The sequence below is a fragment of the Bos taurus genome, chromosome 1 (assembly GCF_002263795.3).
Source record: "Bos taurus isolate L1 Dominette 01449 registration number 42190680 breed Hereford chromosome 1, ARS-UCD2.0, whole genome shotgun sequence".
In the NCBI taxonomy this organism is placed as follows: domain Eukaryota; kingdom Metazoa; phylum Chordata; class Mammalia; order Artiodactyla; family Bovidae; genus Bos; species Bos taurus.
The window spans coordinates 4,684,740-4,705,935 of record NC_037328.1 but is presented as its reverse complement, the minus strand read 5'-3'; positions in this window follow the sequence as shown (position 1 = coordinate 4,705,935).

Here is a 21,196-nt window from a genome sequence, read left to right as displayed (position 1 = left end):
TTGTTCACCAAAACTTGGTCTCCCCATGTCGTTCTTTCTCTTACCTTCTGGCTGAATTATTCAGCCTCTTTTCTCCACTGAATTTCCTCACTGAGCTATCCTTATTCTATTACTCTTTATATCCTTAATTAACATTTAATTAAGCAGTTGTTTCCTGATCCTCGCCGACCCCGTCCCCGCTTCGAGTTCCTTGGATCCACCGGGGCTGGACCCCGGCACAGCAGATGTTGGCAGTTTGATCTCTGGTTCCTCTGCCTTTTCTAAAACCAGCTTGAACATCTGGAAGTTTGTGGTTCACGTATTGTTGAAGCCTGGCTTGGAGAATTTTGAGCATTACTTTACTAGCATGTGAGATGAGTGCAATTGTGTGGTAGTTTGAACATTCTTTGGCATTGCCTTTCTTTGGGACTGGAGTGAACACTGACCTTTTCCAGTTCTGTGGTCACTTCTGAGTTTTCCAAAGTTGCTGGCCTATTGAGTGCAGCACTTTCACAGCATCATCTTTTAGAATTTGAAATAGCTCAACTGGAATTCCATCATCTCCACTAGCTTTGTTTGTAGTGATGCTTCCTAAGGCCCACTTGACTTCATGTTCCCGGATGTCTAGCTCTAGGTGAGTGATCACGCCATCGTGATCTTCTGGGCTGTGAAGATCTTTTTTGTACAGTTCTTCTGTGTATTCTGGCCATAATATATATGTATTAATATATACACACAAATGGTTTCCCAGGTGGCCCAGTGATAAAGAATCCACCTGCCAATATAAGAGACACAGGCGATGTGGATTCAATCCCTGGGTCATCAAGATCCCCTGGAGGAGGACATGGCAAGCCACTCCAATATTCTTGCCTCAAAAATTCCATGGAGAGAGGACACTGGCAGCCTGCAGTCCTTGGGGTCATGAAGAGTAGGATGCAACTGAGCGAATGAGTGTGTACTCACACACACATACATAATGTATAAACAAATACATCAGATCATATCAGTTGCTCAGTCGTGTCCAACTCTTTGCAACCCCATGAATCGCAGCACACCAGGCCTCCCTATCCATAACCATCTCCCGGAGTTCACTCAAACTCACGTCCATCAAGTCAGTGATGCCATCCAGCCCTCTCATCCTCTGTTGTCCCCTTTTCCTCCTGCCCCCAATCCCTCCCAGAATCAGTCTTTTCCAATGAGTCAACTCTTCGCTTGAGGTGGCCAAAGTACTGGAGTTTCAGCTTTACCATCATTCCTTCCAAAGAAATCCCAGGGCTGATCTCCTTCAGAATGGACTGGTTGGATCTCCTTGCAGTCCAAGGGACTCTCAAGAGTCTTCTCCAACACCACAGTTCAAAAGCATCAATTCCTCGGCGCTCAGCTTTCTTCACAGTCCAACTCTCACATCCATACATGACCACTGGAAAAACCATAGCCTTGACTAGACGGACCTTTATTGGCAAAGTAATGTCTCTGCTTTTCAGTATGCTATCTAGGTTGGTCATAAGTTTTCTTCCAAGGAGTAAGTGTCTTTTAATTTCATGGCTGCAGTCACCATCTGCAGTTATTTTGGAGCCCAAAAAATGAACAGTATGAAAAGGCAAAATGATAGGATACTGAAAGAGGAACTCCCCACGTCAGTAGGTACCCAATATGCTACTGGAGATCAGCGGAGAAATAACTCCAGAAATAATGAAGGGATGGAGCCAAGGCAAAAACAATACCAGTTGTGGATGTGACTGGTGATAGAAGCAAGGTCCAATGCTGTAAAGAGCAATATTGAATAGGAACCTGGAATGTCAGGTCCATGAATCAAGGCAAATGGGAAGTGGTCAAACAAGAGGTGGCAAGAGTGAATGTCAATGTTCTAGGAATCAGCGAACTGAAATGGACTGGAATGGGTGAATTTAACTCAGATGACCATTATATCTATGACTGCGGGCAGGAATCCTTTAGAAGAAATGGAGTAGCCATCATGGTCAACAAAAAAGTCCTAAATGCAGTCCTTGGATGCAATCTAAAAAACGACACAATGATCTCTGTTCATTTCCAAGGCAAACCATTCAATATCACAGTAATCCAAGTCTATGCCCCAACCAGTAATGCTGAAGAAGCTGAAGTTGAACAGCTCTATGAAGACCTACAAGACCTTTTAGAACTAACACCCCAAAAAAACACAAACAAACATATCCATAATGTATAAACAGATATAAGTATATTTACATATTATGCCTATTCTAAAACGGTCTGAGTTAATGAATTACTTTCAAAAAGTAAGCTGTTGTTGTTCTTGTTTAGTCACTAAGTCACACAGGTTCTTTTGTGACACCGTAGACTATAGCCTGCCAGGCTACTATGTCCATGGAATTTCCCAGGCAAAAATACTGGAGTGGCTTGCCATTTTCTTCTCCAGGGAATTTTTCTGACCTAGGGATCGAACCTGTATCTCCTACATTGGCAGGTGGATTCTTTACCTCTGAGCCACCTGGGAAGCCCAATACACACATATAATTAGGCTCTTAAAATACATTTTGAAAGCAAGAGTCATATGACACAGTAAGGTGATGGCAGTATCTTGAAGCCCAACTAATTGATAACAGAAAACACAGGATTGAACTCCTGACAGCCTCTTTAAGTGGACTTTAGTTTTGGAATCATAAAAACAAAAGTCTGAAAAGATACATGGAGCATAATCAAGAACACTTTATAATCTATCAGCTGTGATTTGGCCAGAAGGAAGAATACGAAAAGAATTCAGGAATCATTTGGCTCTAGGCAAATTAGTTGTATCCAATCAAGTCTGGAAACAAAAAGATGGGGCTGAAGACTCAAACATAGGAAAAAAGGTTTCTTAAGTGCTAAACACTGAATACATAAGTAAACTAAATTGTTGGTCGAAATGGAAACTTTATTTTGGGTGTCTTTGAAAAATGTCAACCTCAGCATTCTTGGTATGAAAACTTAGATTCAATTACTAACTGGGCCCACATTGCCCCATTTGACTTTCCTGGGCCTCCAGTAGAAACAAAATCATTTCCATTTCTTAACCATGACAGACAGTATGGGACTGGACCATATCTGCAACCCTCTCCCAGCCTCCCATGCCTAGTCAGGCATTGGTCAGGCCTAGTCAGGCCATTGGTAAGGACCTGGCAATTACATATACCGTCTGAAATATCTGAAATGCCATAGACAGCCTAAGCAAGAAGCCATAGTCATAATTAGAAATCCCTTCTCCGTGGTAGCTAATGTGCGTTCATGCTAAGTCGCTTCAGATTCAGATTCAGATCAGTCGCTCAGTCATGTCCTACTCTTTGCGACCCCATGAATCGCAGCACACCAGGCCTCCCTGTCCATCACCAACTCCCAGAGTTCACCCAGACTCACATCCATCGAGTCAGTGATGCCATCCAGCCATCTCATCCTCTGTCGTCCCCTTCTCCTCCTACCCCAATCCCTCCCAGCATCAGAGTCTTTTCCAATGAGTCAACTCTTCGCATGAGGTGGCCAAAGTACTGGAGTTTCAGCTTTACCATCATTCCTTCCAAAGAAATCCCAGGGCTGATCTCCTTCAGAATGGACTGGTTGGATCTCCTTGCAGTCCAAGGGACTCTCAAGAGTCTTCTCCAACACCACAGTTCAAAAGCATCAACTCTTCAGTGCTCAGCTTTCTTCACAGTCCAACTCTCACATCCATACATGACCACTGGAAAAACCATAGCCTTGACTAGATGGACCTTTGTTGGCAAAGTAATGTCTCTGCTTTCCAATATGCTATCTAGGTTGGTCATAATTTTCCTTCCAAGGAGTAAGCGTCTTTTAATTTCATGGCTGCAGTCATCATCTGTAGTGATTTTGGAGCCCAGAAAAATAAAGTCTGACACTGTTTCCACTGTTTCCCCATCTATTTCCCATGAAGTGATGGGACCGGATGCCATGATCTTAGTTTTCTAAATGTTGAGCTTTAAGCCAACTTTTTCACTCTCCTCTTTCACTTTCATCAAAAGGCTTTTTAGTTCCTCTTCACTTTCTGCCATAAGGGTGGTGTCACCTGCATATCTGAGGTTATTGATATTTCTCCCAGCAATCTTGATTCCAGCTTGTGTTTCTTCCAGTCCAGCGTTTCTCATGATGTACTCTGCATATAAGTTAAATAAACAGGGTGATAATATACAGCCTTGACGAACTCCTTTTCCTATTTGGAACCAGTCTGTTGTTCCATGTCCAGTTCTAACTGTTGCTTCCTGACCTGCATACAATTTCTCAAGAGGCAGATCAGGTGGTCTGGTATTCCCATCTCTTTCAGAATTTCCAAAGTTTATTGTGATCCACACAGTCAAAGGCTTTGGCATAGTCAATAAAGCAGAAATAGATGCTTTTCTGGAACTCTCTTGCTTTTTCGATGATCCAGCAGATGTTGGCAATTTGATTTCTGGTTCCTCTGCCTTTTCTAAAACCAGCTTGAACATCAGGAAGTTCACGGTTCACATATTGCTGAAGCCTAGCTTGGAGAATTTTGAGCATTACTTTACTAGCATGTGAGATGAGTGCAATTGTGTGGTAGTTTGAGCATTCTTTGGCATTGCCTTTCTTTGGGATTGGAATGAAAACTGACCTTTTCCAGTCCTGTGGCCACTGCTGAGTTTTCCAAATTTGCTGGCATATTGAGTGCAGCACTTTCACAGCATCATCTTTCAGGATTTGGAATAGCTCAACTGAAATTCCATCACCTCCACTAGCTTTGTTCATAGTGATGCTTTCTAAGACCCACTTGACTTCACATTCCACGATGTCTGGCTCTAGGTCAATGATCACACCATCATGATTATCTGGGTCGTGAAGACCTTTTTTGTACAGTTCTTCTGTGTATTCTTGCCATCTCTTCTTAAAACCTTCTGTTTCTGTTAGGTCCATACCATTTCTGTCCTTTATCGAGCCCATCTTTGCATGAAATGTTCCTTTGGTATCTCTGATTTTCTTGAAGAGATCCCTAGTCTTCCCATTCTGTTGTTTTCCTCTATTTCTTTGTATTGATCGCTGAAGAAGGCTTTCTTATCTCTTCTTGCTATTCTTCGGAACTCTGCATTCAGATGTTTATATCTTTCCTTTTCTCCTTTGCTTTTCACTTCTCTTCTTTTCACAGCTATTTGTAAGGCCTCCCCAGACAGCCATTTTGCTTTTTTTGCATTTCTTTTCCGTGGGGATGGTCTTGATCCCTGTCTCCTGTACAATGTCACAAACCTCGTTCCATAGTTCATCAGGCACTCTATCTATCAGATCTAGGCCCTTAAATCTATTTCTCACTTCCACTGTATAATCATAAGGGATTTGATTTAGGTCATACCTGAATGGTCTAGTGGTTTTCCATACTTTCTTCAATTTCAGTCTGAATTTGGCAATAAGGAGTTCATGGTCTGAGCCACAGTCAGCTCCTGGTCTTGTTTTTGTTGACTGTATAGAGCTTCTCCATCTTTGGCTGCAAAGAATATAATCAATCTGATTTCGGTGTTGACCATCTGGTGATGTCCATGTATAGAGTCTTCTCTTGTGTTGTTAGAAGAGGGTGTTTGTTATGACCAGTGCATTTTCTTGGCAAAACTCTATTAGTCTTTGCCCTGCTTCATTCCCTATGGCCAAATTTGCCTGTTACTCCAGGTGTTTCTTGACTTCTTAATTTTGCATTCCAGTCCCCTATAATGAAAAGGACATCTTTTTTGGGTGTTAGTTCTAAAGTCACTTCAGTCGTGTCCAATTCTTTGCAATGCTATGGACTGTAGACTGCCATGCTCCCTTGTCCATACGATTCTCCAGGCAAGAATATTGGAGTGGATTCCCATACCTTCTCAGGGGATTTTCCTGACCCAGGGATCGAACTCACATCTCTTACATCTAGTGCTCTGGCAGGTGTGTTCTTTACCACTAGAGCCACCTGTGAGCCCCTGGAAGCTAATACCAGGATGGTAATTATTTTGAATTTTGTAACTATGTCAAATCAGTGCTTACACACCTTAAACTTGCACAGTGTTAGGCGTCAATTATACTCCCCAAAGTTGAAGGGAAAATAAAGAAAGTAAATCTTCTTCTAAAGTTCTAATCTTTAATTCCTCACACATCTCAGACTTCTATACGGAAAGATCTGCTAAAGAAAACTAACTGAATAGAGATACATGAATATCTTTTTGAGTTTGATGAAGTCAGTATGTTTATTTAAGAAGTAGAGGAGAAATTAAGAAGGTGATGTGTTCAGAATTTTCTTCTAGAAAAGTAAACTCATTAATCAACATACACAGAACTCAGTTGTGATAAAATCTGGAATTCTGACAGCTACAGATGGTATCTGTTGCATTGAAGAAACTGAGACAGCAGTTTGTCATTAGCTGAGAAATGATTACTGAAGCTTGAAAAACATAATAGTATAAATCTGTATATATCCGTAATCCCTAGAATTCAGTGTGGCTTGGTAGATGCCATTCGTTCAAATTTAACTGAATCTTCAGTTTTTAATAACTGTCACATCCTTAGCCAGAGCCAAATCTCCTTGACATAGCACTGTCATGATTTTTGGGGGGAGGGGCGGGGGTGGGAATCATAATTCATTGATCCAAGGCCACACTCACTGGAACTAAAGCTGCCAAACTCAACACTATATAACAATCAAAAACCTGCAGAGCTGACTTGACCAGGCCCAGAGGCTCTGTTTCTGGTTTGTGTGCAGATTACATGGATGTGTTTATTTTGTGAAAAATTGACTTTGTTGCCATTATTATGTATATTTCTTGCTTTTGTGCTATATTTCAGTACAACTGACATTTAAAAAGTTGATAGAGAGTATAAACTTTCAATTCACTCTGCATAGGAATAATTTTGGTAGGTTAAGTATATTTATATTCTTTAACTTCTGTTAGCATTTCTTTAAGATGGTTGGCATGTACCTCCCTATACTTAAATCCTCCCTTATCATTGGAGCTTATCATTAAATGGCTTCAAATTGACATGTGACTGAAACATGTGGTAAATGGCTCCTGATTGCATATGTTTCCAATCAATAAAGAACTAGACACCACAAAGCATTGCACAAAGAATAAACACTACATAAGTGTGATTGACAGTTTGGGCTCTGATGTCAGATTGCCTCCATCGAAACTAATTGTTCCACACTAGCTATGCAGGCTTGAGATAGTTTTTTAAAAAGCTCTGCAATTTTTAAATCCTCTCAGTAGGAACAATTATAGTGTTATTTCATAAGGTTGTTGTGAGGATGAAGTTAGTTGATTCATTAAACTCTTAGAAAATTACTGACTCATGGTAAGTTCTAAATAAGGGCTGCTGCTGCTGCTGCTGCTAAGTCGTTTCAGTTGTGCCCGACTCTGTGCGACCCCATGGATGGCAGCCCACCAGGCTCCGCCATCCTTGGGATTCTCCAGGCAAGAACACTGGAGTGGGTTGCCATTTCCTTCTCCAGTGCATGAAAGTGAAAAGTAAAGTCGTTCAGTCGTGTCTGACTCTTAGCGACCCCATGGACTGCAGCCCACCAGGCTTCTCCATCCACAGGATTTTCTAGGCAACAGTACTGGAGTGGGGTGAAATAAGGGCTAGCTATCTTCAACACTATTAATGTTGTTTAGACGCTAAGTCGTGTCCAGCTCTTTGCAATTCCATAGATTGTAGCCAACCAAGCCCCTCAAATCCATGGGATTTCCCAGCAAGAATACTGGAGTGGCTTGCTACTTCCTTCTCCCCAGCATCATCCCTACCCAGGGATCAAACCTGCATCTCTTGTATTGGCAGGTGGATTATTTACTGCTGAGATACTAGGGAAGCTGTATCAATACTATAAATGTTATTACAATTAAAATTATTATCTTAAATTTTGCCACTAAATTCTAGTTACAAGACAGTGTGTTGGTGAGTTTTATACTTATATGATGTAAGTTATTTTTTCAGCTGCTATAACAGAGTCCAAATAATAATGACTTCAAAAGGCAGAAATTGGGGCTTTCCTTGGTGGTCCAGGAAACCCTAACCCTAACCCCTAACCCTAACCCTAACCCCTAACCCTGGTCAAGACTCCATGCTTCCAATTCAGGTGGCATGAGTTCAATCCCTGGTCAGGAAACTAAGGTCTCACATTCTACACAACACAGACAAAAAAATGTTTAAAGAAATTTTTTTTCTAAAGGCAGAAGTTTATTCTTCTCTCATGTAATAGGACTAAATTAGGCAAAGTTGGCAGACAGTTTTATTATCTTTTAAAAATAGATTCCACACAGAGGTTTAAGTCAGCTGCTCCTAACATTTGCCATATCTCATAAAACAAGAAACTTGCCAGAGGAAAATACAACCAATGTTTTTAAGAATTAGAGCCAGAGGGCCCATCATTTCTACTTGCATCCCATTGGTCAGTATTTAGTCATATGATCACACTTGGCTGCAAGGGACGCTACAAAATGTAGGCTCCAGCTGAGTAGCCACATGTTAGCAAAAACTCTATTCATATGGAAAAAATGGAGAATGGATATTGATAACCAATTAGACCTCTGCCATAATTACCAACACAGTGCTGTTATGCAGTCTTTAAAAGATCTAAGATATTCTATGTGCCACATTAATTTATATCCATTCTCTTCTGAGAGTCCATTAAAATGTTAGTAAGGGAATGAAAAGACCACTGATCCACAGTAATTGATTAATCATGGGCCTTCAATATTACAGAATAAGTTCTTTGGGGTCATCAAACGAGAAAATGTTTCAGTGAATTTCTGGAAGATGGCATTGCTGATAGAAAAGACTGGAGCAATGTTAAGCTCATGAAGAAAATAAAATCAAGGAAGATGATTCTCTGCCTTGTAGAATGTTAAGAAGGCTGAACACTTAATTGGAAATATTCTTAATAATATCCAAAATACCAGACATGAGAATGGAGAAGCTTTCAGATGATAAAAACCCATTCCTAGTGCTTCGGCTATATACTGCTGTGTAACAAACCACCTAAAAGTCAATGGCATAAAATCAGAGCCATTTCATTATGCTCATGATTTGTGGGTCACGAATTGAGACAGAGCACAGAGGAGGGATGGCTTTGGCCACTGCGCAGCATTCAGAGCCTCAGTTGGGAAGACTTGAGTAGCTAGGAGTGACCCAAACAACTGGAGTATGGAATCATTGGAAGGCTTCTTCTGTCATGTGTCTGTCACTTGGGTTGCAATGACTTAAAGACTGATCTCAGCTCAAACTATCAATATACTGCCTGCATATGACTGTTCCACATAGTCTTGGCTTTTTACAACAAAGCAGCTAAGTTCTGGCAGAAGAAATCCCAAGATGGAGTTTCTGGGGAGGATGAATTTCAAGAGCCCCAGGGTGAAAGACAAAGATCAGTCATAACCAAGTCTCAGAAGTCACTTAGTGTTATTCCTGAAAGTGAAAGTGTTAGTCAGTCATATCCAATTCTTTTGCTACTTCATGGACTGCACAGAGCCCACCAAGCTCTTCCGTCCATGGAATTCTCTAGGCAAGAATACTGGAGTGGGTTGCCATGCCCTTCTCCATGGGATCTTCCTGACCTAGGGATCGAAGTTGGGTCTCTGGCATTGCAGGCAGATTCTTTACCATCTGAGCCACCTGCAGACTTCAGTTTTTCAGGCTATCCTAAGCCTATCCAAATTCAAGAGGACTTGTGGACCCCATCTCTCGATAAGAAAAATGTCAAAGAACTGGGGGGCCATGTTTTAAAATGGGAACTCCTACAAGTGCATGTGCCTACTCAGCCCCTCAGTTGTGTCCAAGTCTGTGACCCCCATGGACTCTAGCCTATCCATGGGATTTCCCAGGCAAGAATACTAGAATGGGCTGCCATTTTCCCCTCCAGGGGACCTTCCCGACCCAGAGATCCAACTCACCTCTCCCACGTCTCCTGCATTGGCAAGCAGATTTTTTCCACTGAGCCACCTGGGAAGCCCGAACTCCTGCATCCGTTGTTGTGAAATTTCATAATGCTAAGGCTAAAGGTATCCAGAGGGAAGAAAATGCAAATAGCTTTGTACTTTCAGAATACAATGGAGAGAGAACCAGCCTGACAGAAGATATTGCATCAGAAACACAAGGAGCTAAAGACAGAGAAGGAAAATTGTCTATACTGTAATAGAAAAATTATCTTCAACCTAGTAGTTGATATATAGACCCAATCCAGACTAATAGAGAAGTAGAAACGTAGTATGATAGCCATCATCAGTTTAGTTTGAACAGAAAGATAGAAGACAGAAAATAAGATTCACTAGAAGGAAATAACAAAAACGCTGCAACTCCAAAGTTTCTAGGAAAAAGTGATGCTAAAAATAATTAAGATAAAGTAAAGGCAAATAGTGTAAGAAAAAAATAATATCATTGGAGAGTCCAGAAAAAACAAAAAGCTAAGAAAGCCAATGTAATTATAGTGTGCTATTTGGCTCTACAAAATAACTGTATAGTCTTAATGACATAAAATTATTATTGATTACCCAAATGATAGATAACAAAATAGAAAGAACATGTTGATGGGAAGCTACCAGGGATTAGGATATGTTGTTGTTGCTTAGTCACTAAGTCATGTTTGACTCTTTGCAACCCCATGGACTGTAGCCCCCACCCCAGGCTCCTCTGTCCATTGGATTTCCCAGGCAAGAATACTGAAGTGGATTGCCATTTCCTTCTCCAGAAGATCTTCCTGACCCAGAGATCGAACCCATGTCTCCTGCATTGGCAGGCAGATTCTTTACCACTAAGCCACCAGGGAAGCCCTTGGATTGTGTAAAAGAGCTAATTCTTCATCCATTGTATAGCAGCATACTATACTAATTATGGCTATAGCAGTAAGTACTAAAGAAACAATCTAAACTAAAGTAAGGTGCCTGCTTTTGGAGAACAAGACTGAAGAGTTGAGAATAGAATTTTTGCTCTATATTAAAATTCACCCTTGACCATTTAATTATTTAATTTGCATGTTTTAATTACATTAAAATTTTTAATGATTTTTTAAATGCTGATTATCATATTTTAATGTTACTTAAAGACCAAGGGAAGACATAAAAAAGATTAATTATTACATTATTGAAGATTATAAGTCTCAAAACACAAATATATTCTCATGTACTTAAGAATTTAATGTATTACAAATATGAAATTATAAATCAGTAAGAAAGGGAGAATATTAGTCAAATAGTGGTGCTGAGATAACTGTGCAACATTTAAAGGGAAAAATACTCTATATCATAAAATATATTGTTATGAATTTCTATATTTAAATGAAAAATCTGGAAAGGATACCTCCTGTGCAGTGGGCATGTCTTCCCTTTCCTAAGTAGAAATCGCCACAATCAGAAAATAACCATGCCTGGCAACTTGGATTTTATTTTTTATTTATTTATTTTTTTTCTGAAACTTGGATTTTAAAAGAAACAAAAAGGTCGTCTTTCTTTTTTAAATTAAAATCATCGCATATGAAGGCCAAGAATTTTTCTTGTCGTTTTTCTGTTTCAGAACACACAATACAACACACCTATAGGAAAAGGAAGTGACCAGAAAGAGCTGACAATAGAGTTTTAGACAGGATGATAGTCCCCTTGGAGGAAATGGTCAGCACCCACGTGGAGGTTAACTTGAATGCAACCCTCAATGGCATCTCTTTTGGGAGATTAGAGATACTGTTTTCATCTTCAGTTTGTTCTACTCTCTATGACAACAGATTCCACAGTTGGCTTTATTAAAAACTTCCTCTTAAACATGTTAATGTGCTTTTCTAACTAAAATGTGCTTTTAGCATTGTCAGTGCTCTATATGAGGTATAACTTTAGATATAAGGCTAGCCAAACCAATCAATCAGATTGAAATGGCCTAGGAAGATATAGTGGGTTGAATGTTGTTTAGTCACTCAGTCATGTCCAACTGTTTGTGAATCCATGAACTATAGTCCACCAGGGTCCTCTGTCCATGGGATTTCCCAGGCAAGAATATTGGAGTGGGTTGCCATTTCCTTCTCCAGGGGATCTTCCCAACCCAGGGATCAAACCTGCCTGGCAGGCAGATTCTTTACCACTGAGCCATCTGGGAAGCCCAACAGGTGAATAGTAGCCCCCATCAAAAGTCCAAGTCCTGATACTCAGGACCCATAACTGCAACCTTATTTGGAAATGGTGTCTTTGCAGATGTAATTAAATTAAAAGAAAGAAAGTGAAGTCACTCAGTCATGTCTGACTCTTTGCGACCCCATGGACTGTAGCCTACCAGGTTCCACCGTCCGTGGGATTTTCCAGGCAAGAATACTGGAGTGGGTTGCCATTTCCTTCTCCAGTAGATCTTCCCGAACCAGGGATTGAACCTGGGTCTCCTGCATTGTAGGCAGACGCTTTACTGTCTGAGCCACCAGGGAAGTCTCATTAAATTAAAGGGCCTTCCAAGGACATCCTCCTGGATTTAGGGTGGGCTCTAAATCAAGTGACAAATATCCTTATAAGAAACAGAAAAGACATAGAAACAAAGGTGGAGTCCACTTGAAGACGGAGGTAGAGACCAGAGAGGTGCTGCCACAAACTAAGGACCACCAGGAGTCATCTGAAAGAGACAAGGAAAGAGTCTTCCCTGAAACAGGGAGTAGGGCCTCACTAATACCTTGATTTCGGACTTTTGGCCCCACAACTGTGAGATAAATTTCTGCTGTAATAAGCCATCTCGTATAAATATTTATTATAGCAGACCTAAGGAACTAACACAGAGGACCGCATGGAGGTATTACATGTCAATGCCACTTTGACGAATGAGAGGATATTCAGCAGGAAAAGGAACTAAAAATATATGTTTAGGTATGAAAGTCTTACATGACTTTCTATTTTAAGTGAAGTATACAGTATTCTGGCCTGAAAAATGTCATGGACAGAGGAGCCTGGCAGGCTACAGTCCATGGGGTCACAAAGAGTTGGATATGACTGAACACACACAAAGATAAAACGTGTATCCTATGACAAGAAAGTGGTTAATACACTGGAAAGGTATTTGTGACCTGGTAAGTCATTGATTGCCAGCCTAAGAAATGCAGACTTGGCAGAGCAAAAGTGGTACTTACCAGGGATGTTTTGTTTCAAAGTTTACAAAGACATATTATTTTAAATCCATAGCTAATTTATGAATTAGGCAACAAGCATATTATTGCATGAACTTTATAGGTAGAAACAGTTTCACCTCCAGATGTTAAATGACCTGCTCAAGGTTGCAGAGATCATGAGTGGTTCTCAAAAACATGACTTTTTTGCTCCAAATACAATGCCCTGTCCGTTGCATCTTATGATTATAATAAATGATTAGGAACTAATAAAGTGTGATTATGAGATAGTAATAATGCAGCCAGAATACTAATTTGGATGAGATGTTATAATTAGTGAAACCTATTAGCCAGCTATTAAAACAGTCAGGCATAAGATAATAAAGGCCAAGGTCAAGATGGTGTTGATTTAAATATACAATGGTACATAAGGGAAATAAAAAAAGTCTATATATTTCAAATAGTGTATGTCATGACTGACCAAGTTTTTTCATATTGCCTTAAATCCTTTCCTTTTGGGGATTCTGTATAAATACTAATTGTATTCATGTCTACTGAAATATATTATGCTTCTTCCTGCTTATCCATTTAGCATAATTTTCTAAGCAATTTGATATACATTTTGTTCCCGAAAGGACTAATAATTCCTAACTTCATCTTGGCATCAGATAGGATTTAGCCTATACAAAAGCTAATTAAAATATCCTAGAATTTAAATTGATGGCATACACACACAAAACCCATGAATTTGTGTCAGTTACCTAACGCAAGTACCTACTGTACTTGTATGAGCTCAGATAAAATACCCGGATGACACAAACCACATACATTGAAGGACACTATAGGGAACTATTTATTGCTCTGGTGAATCAGAAAGAAGGTTAACTAAGGTGGAAATCTGAAACTTGAAAAACCTACTTTTTAATGCAATACTTGTTTTAAATATTGATAATGTATACATTTTGAAACCTCCAAAAAATAAATAACTAATATAGAAAGTCACATTTAAAAAAAAAGTATCCATGTTCAATTGGGTATATATACCCTAATGCATGGCTTTAGAGAGACTCAGGTTCTTCAAGATATACCAAGGATAAATGTGTTTCGAATGCATTTCAAGTTATATTTCACTCTTAGAGGGTCACGATGTATTTAGTTCGGTTCAGACCAATTGCTCAGTCATGTCCGACTCTTTGAGACCCCATGGATTGCACCAACTCCCGGAGTTCACTCAAACTCATGCCCATTGAGTCAGTGATGCCATCCAACCATCTCGTCCTCTGTCATCCCTTTCTCCTCCTGCCTTCAATCTTTCCCAGCATCAGGGTCTTTTCAAATGAGTCAGTTCTTCGCATCAGGTGGACAAAGTAATGGAGTTTCAGCTTCAACATCAGTCATTCCAATGAATTGGACTGATTTCCTTTAGGATGGACTGCTTGGATCTCCTTGCAGTCCAAGAGACTCTCCAAAGTCTTTTCCAACATCACAGTTCAAAAGCATCGATTCTTTGGCACTCAGCTTTCTTTTAGTCCAACTTTCACATCCATACATGACTACTGGGAAAACCATAGCCTTGACTAGATGGACCTTTGCTGGCAAAGCAACGTCTCTGCTTTTTAATCTCCTGTCTAGGTTGGTCAAAACTTTTCTTCCAAGGAGTAAGCGTCTTTTAATTTCATGGTTGCAATCACCATCTGCAGTGATTTTGGAGCCCAAAAAATAAAGTCAGCCACTGTTTCCATTGTTTCCCCATCTATTTGCCATGAAGTGATGCGACTGGATGCCATGATCTTTGTTTTCTGAATGTTGAGTTTTAAGCCAGCTTTTTCACTCTCCTCTTTCACTTTCATCAAGAGGCTCTTTAGTTCCTCTTCACTTTCTACCATAAGGGTGGTGTCATCTGCATATCTGAGGTTATTGATATTTCTCCCAGCAATCTTGATTCAAGCTTGTACTTCATCCAGCCCAGCATTTCTCATGATGTACTCTGAATATAAGTTAAATAAGCAGGGTGACAATATACAGCCTTGAAGTACTCCATTTCCTATTTGGAACCAGTCTGTTGTTTCATGTCCAGTTCTAATTGTTGCTTCCTGACCTGCATACAGGTTTCTCAAGAGGCAGGTCAGGTGGTCTGGTATTCCCATTTCTTTCAGAATTTTTCACAGTTTGTGGTGATCCACACAATGAAAGGCTTTGACCTAGTCAATAGCAGAAATAGATGTTTTTCTGGAACTCTCTTGCTTTTTAGATGATCCAGCAGATGTTGGAAATTTGATTTCTGGTTCCTCTGCCTTTTCTAAAACCAGCTTGAACATCTGGAATTTCATGGTTCATGTATTGCTGAAGCCTGGCTTGAAGAATTTTGAGCATTACTTTACTAGCATGTGAGATGAGTTCAATTCTGTGGTAGTTTGAGCATTCTTTGGCATTGCCTTTCTTTGAGATTGGAATGAAAAATGACCTTTCCAATCCTGTGGCCCCTGCTGTGTTTTCCAAATTTGCTGGCATATATGAAAGTGAGCATGCTCACAGCAGTCGTGATATATATACTAGAACATTAAAAGCTCAGATAAAAGCTACAGTAAAGAAATTAGAAATCTCTTCAACAAAATTAGAGATACCAAGAGAATATTTCATACAAAGATGCACACAATAAAGGAAAGAAATGGTATGGACCTAGCAGAAGCAGAAGATAGTAAGAAGATGTGGCAAGAACACACAGAAGAACTATACAAAGAAAGATCATAATGACCCAGATAACCACAATGGTGTGATCACTCACCTGGAGCCAGACATCCTGGAATGTAAAGTCAAGTGGGCCTTAGGAAGCATCACTACAAGCAAAGTCAGTGGAGGTGATGGAATTGCAGCTGAGCTATTTCAAATCCTGAAAATTGATGCTGTGAAAGTGATGCACTCAATATACCATCAAATTCGGAAAACTCAGTGGCCACAGGACTGGAAAAGGTAAGTTTTCATTCCAGTACCAAAGAAAGGCAATGCCAAAGAATGTTCAAACTACCACAAAATTACACTCATCTCACACACTAGCAAAGTAATGCTCAAAATTCTCCAAGATAGGCTTCAACAGTACGTGAACTGAGAACTTCCAGATGTTCAAGCTGGATTTAAAAAAGGCAGAGGAACCAGAGATCAAATCACCAATTTCTGTTAGATCACTGAAAAAGCAAGAGAGTTCCAGAAAAACATCTACTTCTGCTTGACTGATGACACTAAAGCTTTGACACAACAAACAGTGGAAAATTCTGAAAGAGACAGGAATACCAGATCACCTTACCTGCCTCCTGAGAAATCTGTATGCAGGTCAAGAAGCAACAGTTGGAACTGGAAGTGGAACATTGGTCTGGTTCCAAATCAGGAAAGGATTACATCAAGGCTGTATATTGTCACCCTGCTTATTTAATTTATATTCAGAGTACATCATGTGAAATGCTGGGCTGGATGAAACACAAGCTGGAATCAAGATTGCCGGGAGAAATATCGATAACCTCAGATATGCAGATGTCACCATCCTTATGGCAGAAAGCGAAGAGGAACTAAAGAGCCTCATGATGAAAGTGAAAGAGGAGAGTGAAAAAACTGGCTTAAAACTCAACATTCAGAAAACTAAGATCATGGCATCCGGTCCCATCACTTCATGGCAAATAGATGGGGAAACAATGGAAACAGTGACAGACTTTCTTTTCTTGGGCTCCAAAATCACTGCAGATGGTGACTGTAGCCTTGAAATTAAAAGACATTTGCTCCCTGGAAGAAAGACTATGACCAACCTAGACAGCATATTAAAAACAGAGACACTAATTTACCCACAAAGGTCCATCTAGTCAAAGCTATGGTTTTTCCAGTAGTCATGTATGGATGTGAGAGTTGGACCATAAAGAAAGCTGAGTGCCAAAGAAATGATGCTTTTGAACTGTGATGTTGGAGAAGACTCTTGAGAGTCTCTCGGACTGCAAGGAGATCCAACCAGTCTATCCTAAAGGAAATTAGTCCAGAATATTCATTGGAAGGACTGATACTAAAGCTGAAGCTCTAATACTTTGGCGACCTGTTACAAAGGACTGCCTCATTGGAAAAGACCCTGATGCTGAAAAGATTGAATGCAGGAGCTTAGGGGATGACAGGGGATGAGATAGTTGGATGGCATCAGTGACTCAATGGACATGAGTTTGAGCAAGCTCCAGGAGTTGTAATAGACTGGGAAGCCTGGCTTGCTGCAGTCAATGAGGTCACAAAGAATCAGACACAACTGATCGCCTGAACTGAACTGAAAGAAATAAGCTTTACTTTCACTGTGCCAGTATTTTCAAATTTATTTCACCTGAAAATTTTTTTGAGAGAGAAGAGGAAGTATTTTCTTTGATAATTCATGGAACTAGAGATTCATATAATACTGTTCTAACTTTTTAAGTCAACATGCCCTCAGCAGAATAACTATTTTAAGCTTGCTTCAGGGATAAAAAAAAAAAAAAAAAAACAACTTTTATTTGTGCAAGAGGCAGTCATCTTTTGAATTAAATGAAACAACCCAAATAAATGACATGATGTGCCAAACATATCAAGTGAACTAGAGTCATTACGTTCTCAAGAAGCATAAAATATGCACAGAAACTAAAAAAGCAAAAGAAAGATAAAAGAGAAGAGAAAATGCTGATCTTTAAAAACTGTTTGGGAAACCTGTTTTATCTTTCAGCATCATGCAAGCTACATTCTGAGTGAACATCATCTGGATTCTTGGCACTGAAGCACCAAGTTAAATGAACCAATATTATATAAATCTGGATTCCAAGGTATAAGCAAAGGAGAGTGTGAAGATTCAGGATCTACATGCAAACTCTTCAACAGCCATTGATTCCAGAAGAAACTGACATGGCCAGTAGACACAATTGTAGCCGTGGTCTCTGATCCATAACTTCCAGAACCAGAACCATAGACTTTAGAAGTTGACCTTTCGAACTCAAAACCGAACTCAAAAAAAATTTATAAAATACAATGTCTGCATTTTATTTTACAACAGACCTCCAAGGCTCACTCTTTATGAGTTATGGGTCCCTAAAGACTCCAAAAGCAAGATCCCAGAGAAAAAATTGTGGTCCTCTCTGTCAGGAGAGAAAGATAAGGTGTGAAAGGAGAAATAAAATCCTGGAGCTTGTTATTTGATTCTGCCTAAGGACATCTGTATCCTTTCCCTCATTAAAAAGTGTAATCTCACCTCAGGACCTTCTCTCTCATCATGCATTCTAATAGTTTCAAAAATTCCTTTTGCCTAATCAATATTTCCTGGCTCATTTAGAATAGAAATGTACTTACTTTGCAGAGAAATTGAAGTACATCCAAAAATGATATAAAATACATACTATATTTTCAAAGTCAGTGGGTAGCAGTAAACAATTAAATTCATGCACCCTTGATATTTATCAAGGGACTACTCTTTGTTGATATGACTTTATTAGTTTATTCCTTGGGTGTATATTACTGCCAAACCATTGTCAACATAATACTTTATATTATCCACAGCAGGGGTCCCCATCCTCTGGGATCAAGTGCCAAGTGATCTGAGGTGGAGATGGTGCAAACGTAATAGAAATAAAGTAGACAATAAATATAATGCACTTGAATCATCTCAAAACCATACCCCGCACCCCACCACCACCGTCCATGGAAAAAGTGTCGTCTGTGAAGCCAGTCCCTGGTACCAGAAAGGTTGGGGATGCTGCTACAGTATCCACAGTATCCAAAATCTACCCATGATTTGTTACAAAAGTCATGTACATTACTTTATAGATATAGCAAATGATCAGTAGAAATAAACAGACCTTTGTCATGAGAGAGTTACCATATAAATCTCTGTGAGTATAACCAAAGCTCTCCTTTGCCTACAGGAAAATCCATGTTGATGTAGCACAGCTTATACCTGAAGATCTAGTTGCCACATGCTCACACCCACCTGATGTTCAGCAAATGTCCCAAATGCCATCTTCTCTAAATTAAAATTATTATCTGTAGTCTACCTAATTTATCCTCCTGCTATATGCCCTTTAATGGCTAAGGCATCACTGTCCACCAATCTTCCAGAATGGAAACTTCAGGGTCATCTTTGAGCACCAGTATTTTAGAGCTCACCTCAAGCATCTATTGTCACAGGTTCCTCTGGTTATCAGATAAAGAGAACTCTTACAACACTTCCATGGCTCCTTCTTAAAAAAAAGTGGAAGTGTTAAGTTGCTCAGTGGTGTCAACTCTTTGCATAGCCTGCCAAGCTTCTCTGTCCATGGAATTCTCCAGGCAAGAATACTGGAGTGGGTAGCCATTCCCTTCTCCAGGGGATCTTCCCTACCCAGGGATCAAACCCAGGCCTCCTGCACTGAAGGAAGATTCTTTATCACCTGAGCCACCAGGGAAGCCCAGCTCCTTCACACTTATCCTAGAAGGTTAAATTCATCACGTGATATTCAGGATACTCAAGAATGGGATTTTTTGATGCAAGCTTTGTCTCTCATAACTAATAATCATTTACAGTAATTTTTGGAGCCACATTGGAGCACACTGTTTTCTGAATTCATTATAAGTTTTCATGCCTCCACCATTTGGGCCTTACTGTTTAGTCTATGGGAAACCACCCTCTGTTTTTCTCTTTTCACTCTGCCCTGCCCAACACCACTATCCCCTTAACTAACTGGGCCTTGTAAATTCATCTGTTCTTTAACACTCAATTCAAATTATTTTCCTCTGAAAATCCTCCAATCTGTCTCCACCTCACATCAGAATTGATCCTACTAATCCTCTACATCCACAGCATTTTACATGCGATTCCCTACTATGGCACTTATCTCATGTCAGCTGGGTGTTTGTGTATCTGCTTACCCTCTACGTTAGAGTCTTCATAAGAAAGATAGACTGTCCGATTACCATCAGATGTTCAATAAATATTAGCTGGGTAATGAAATGATTAACTGAACAAATAGTTTCAGCTATAAGATCATTCCAGTGTCCGCTGATTTTAAATGTTTCATAAATGACACCTCAAGGGTTACTGGAATCTCGCTTTAACAACACACTACCTCCTGAGGCCATCTTATGCATTTCTTCTCAGGGAGATATGCAAAGTTAAGGGACAAAATAAGAAAACAAATTCATCAAACAAGAAATAAAAGGAGGGAGGAATAGGAGGAGAATCTAATCCTAATTTTAAACCATCAATCTTTTCAATGACCTTGAAGAAACTATTAGCAGCTTTGAAAAATTGCTCATTTGATAGGTTCTGCACAGAAATAAGTTCTCTGGGTAAAAAAAAAAAAAAGGAATAAAAAAACTACTGTAAAATGCCAAAAGTTTTTGATTGTTTTGCAGTGGATTTATTTGGCATTCAAATGTCACGTCTCACTTTGAAAAGTCAGACTACTTGTCGAAATATTACACAGTTCAGTCAGCTCTGTTCACTCAAAAATGCAGTTTGCCTTTTCAATTACAATTGCACCAGAGAGATGGCGCAGACTCAAATAATTTTGTTGAGAACCACTCATATAAAACATGGCCTAGACATGTTAATTTAGCAGTGCATATGGAACACTGGAAGTTGGCAGACTAAACTTTGAATCAGAGAAATATTGGATCAGCCAGCCTATCTGATCTTTCATATTACAGAATGCAGAAGATGAAACAATTCAATGATCCATTAAAATTAAGCTGTACTGGTTTTTATGCAAGTCATATGGGTGTTTCTATTTTTCTTCTTAACATTCATGTGACTATCTTGGTCTTCTCTCCCTTCTCTTATATTAGAGAAAGACTGGAATCCGTCTTGCAGGCTGATTTCTCCGAGTCAACTAGCACTGCACTTCATCAGTGTTTTCCAAAATACATTTCACAGAATGACATTCCCGCTATATGCTCTGATATGAAAAGTTTTCAAGGTTAAAACAGTGAGAGAAAATAGATAGATAGATAGGACAGATATTTGAATATTGAAAATGTCTCCTTGCTAGGGATTGAATTGTCACCCTCTGCATTCACAATACATAGAGTCCTTGGACAGCAACCAGTCAATCCTAAAGGAAATCAGTCCAAATATTCATTGGAAGGGCTGAGGCTGAAGCGGAAGCTCCAATACTTTGTCCACCTGAT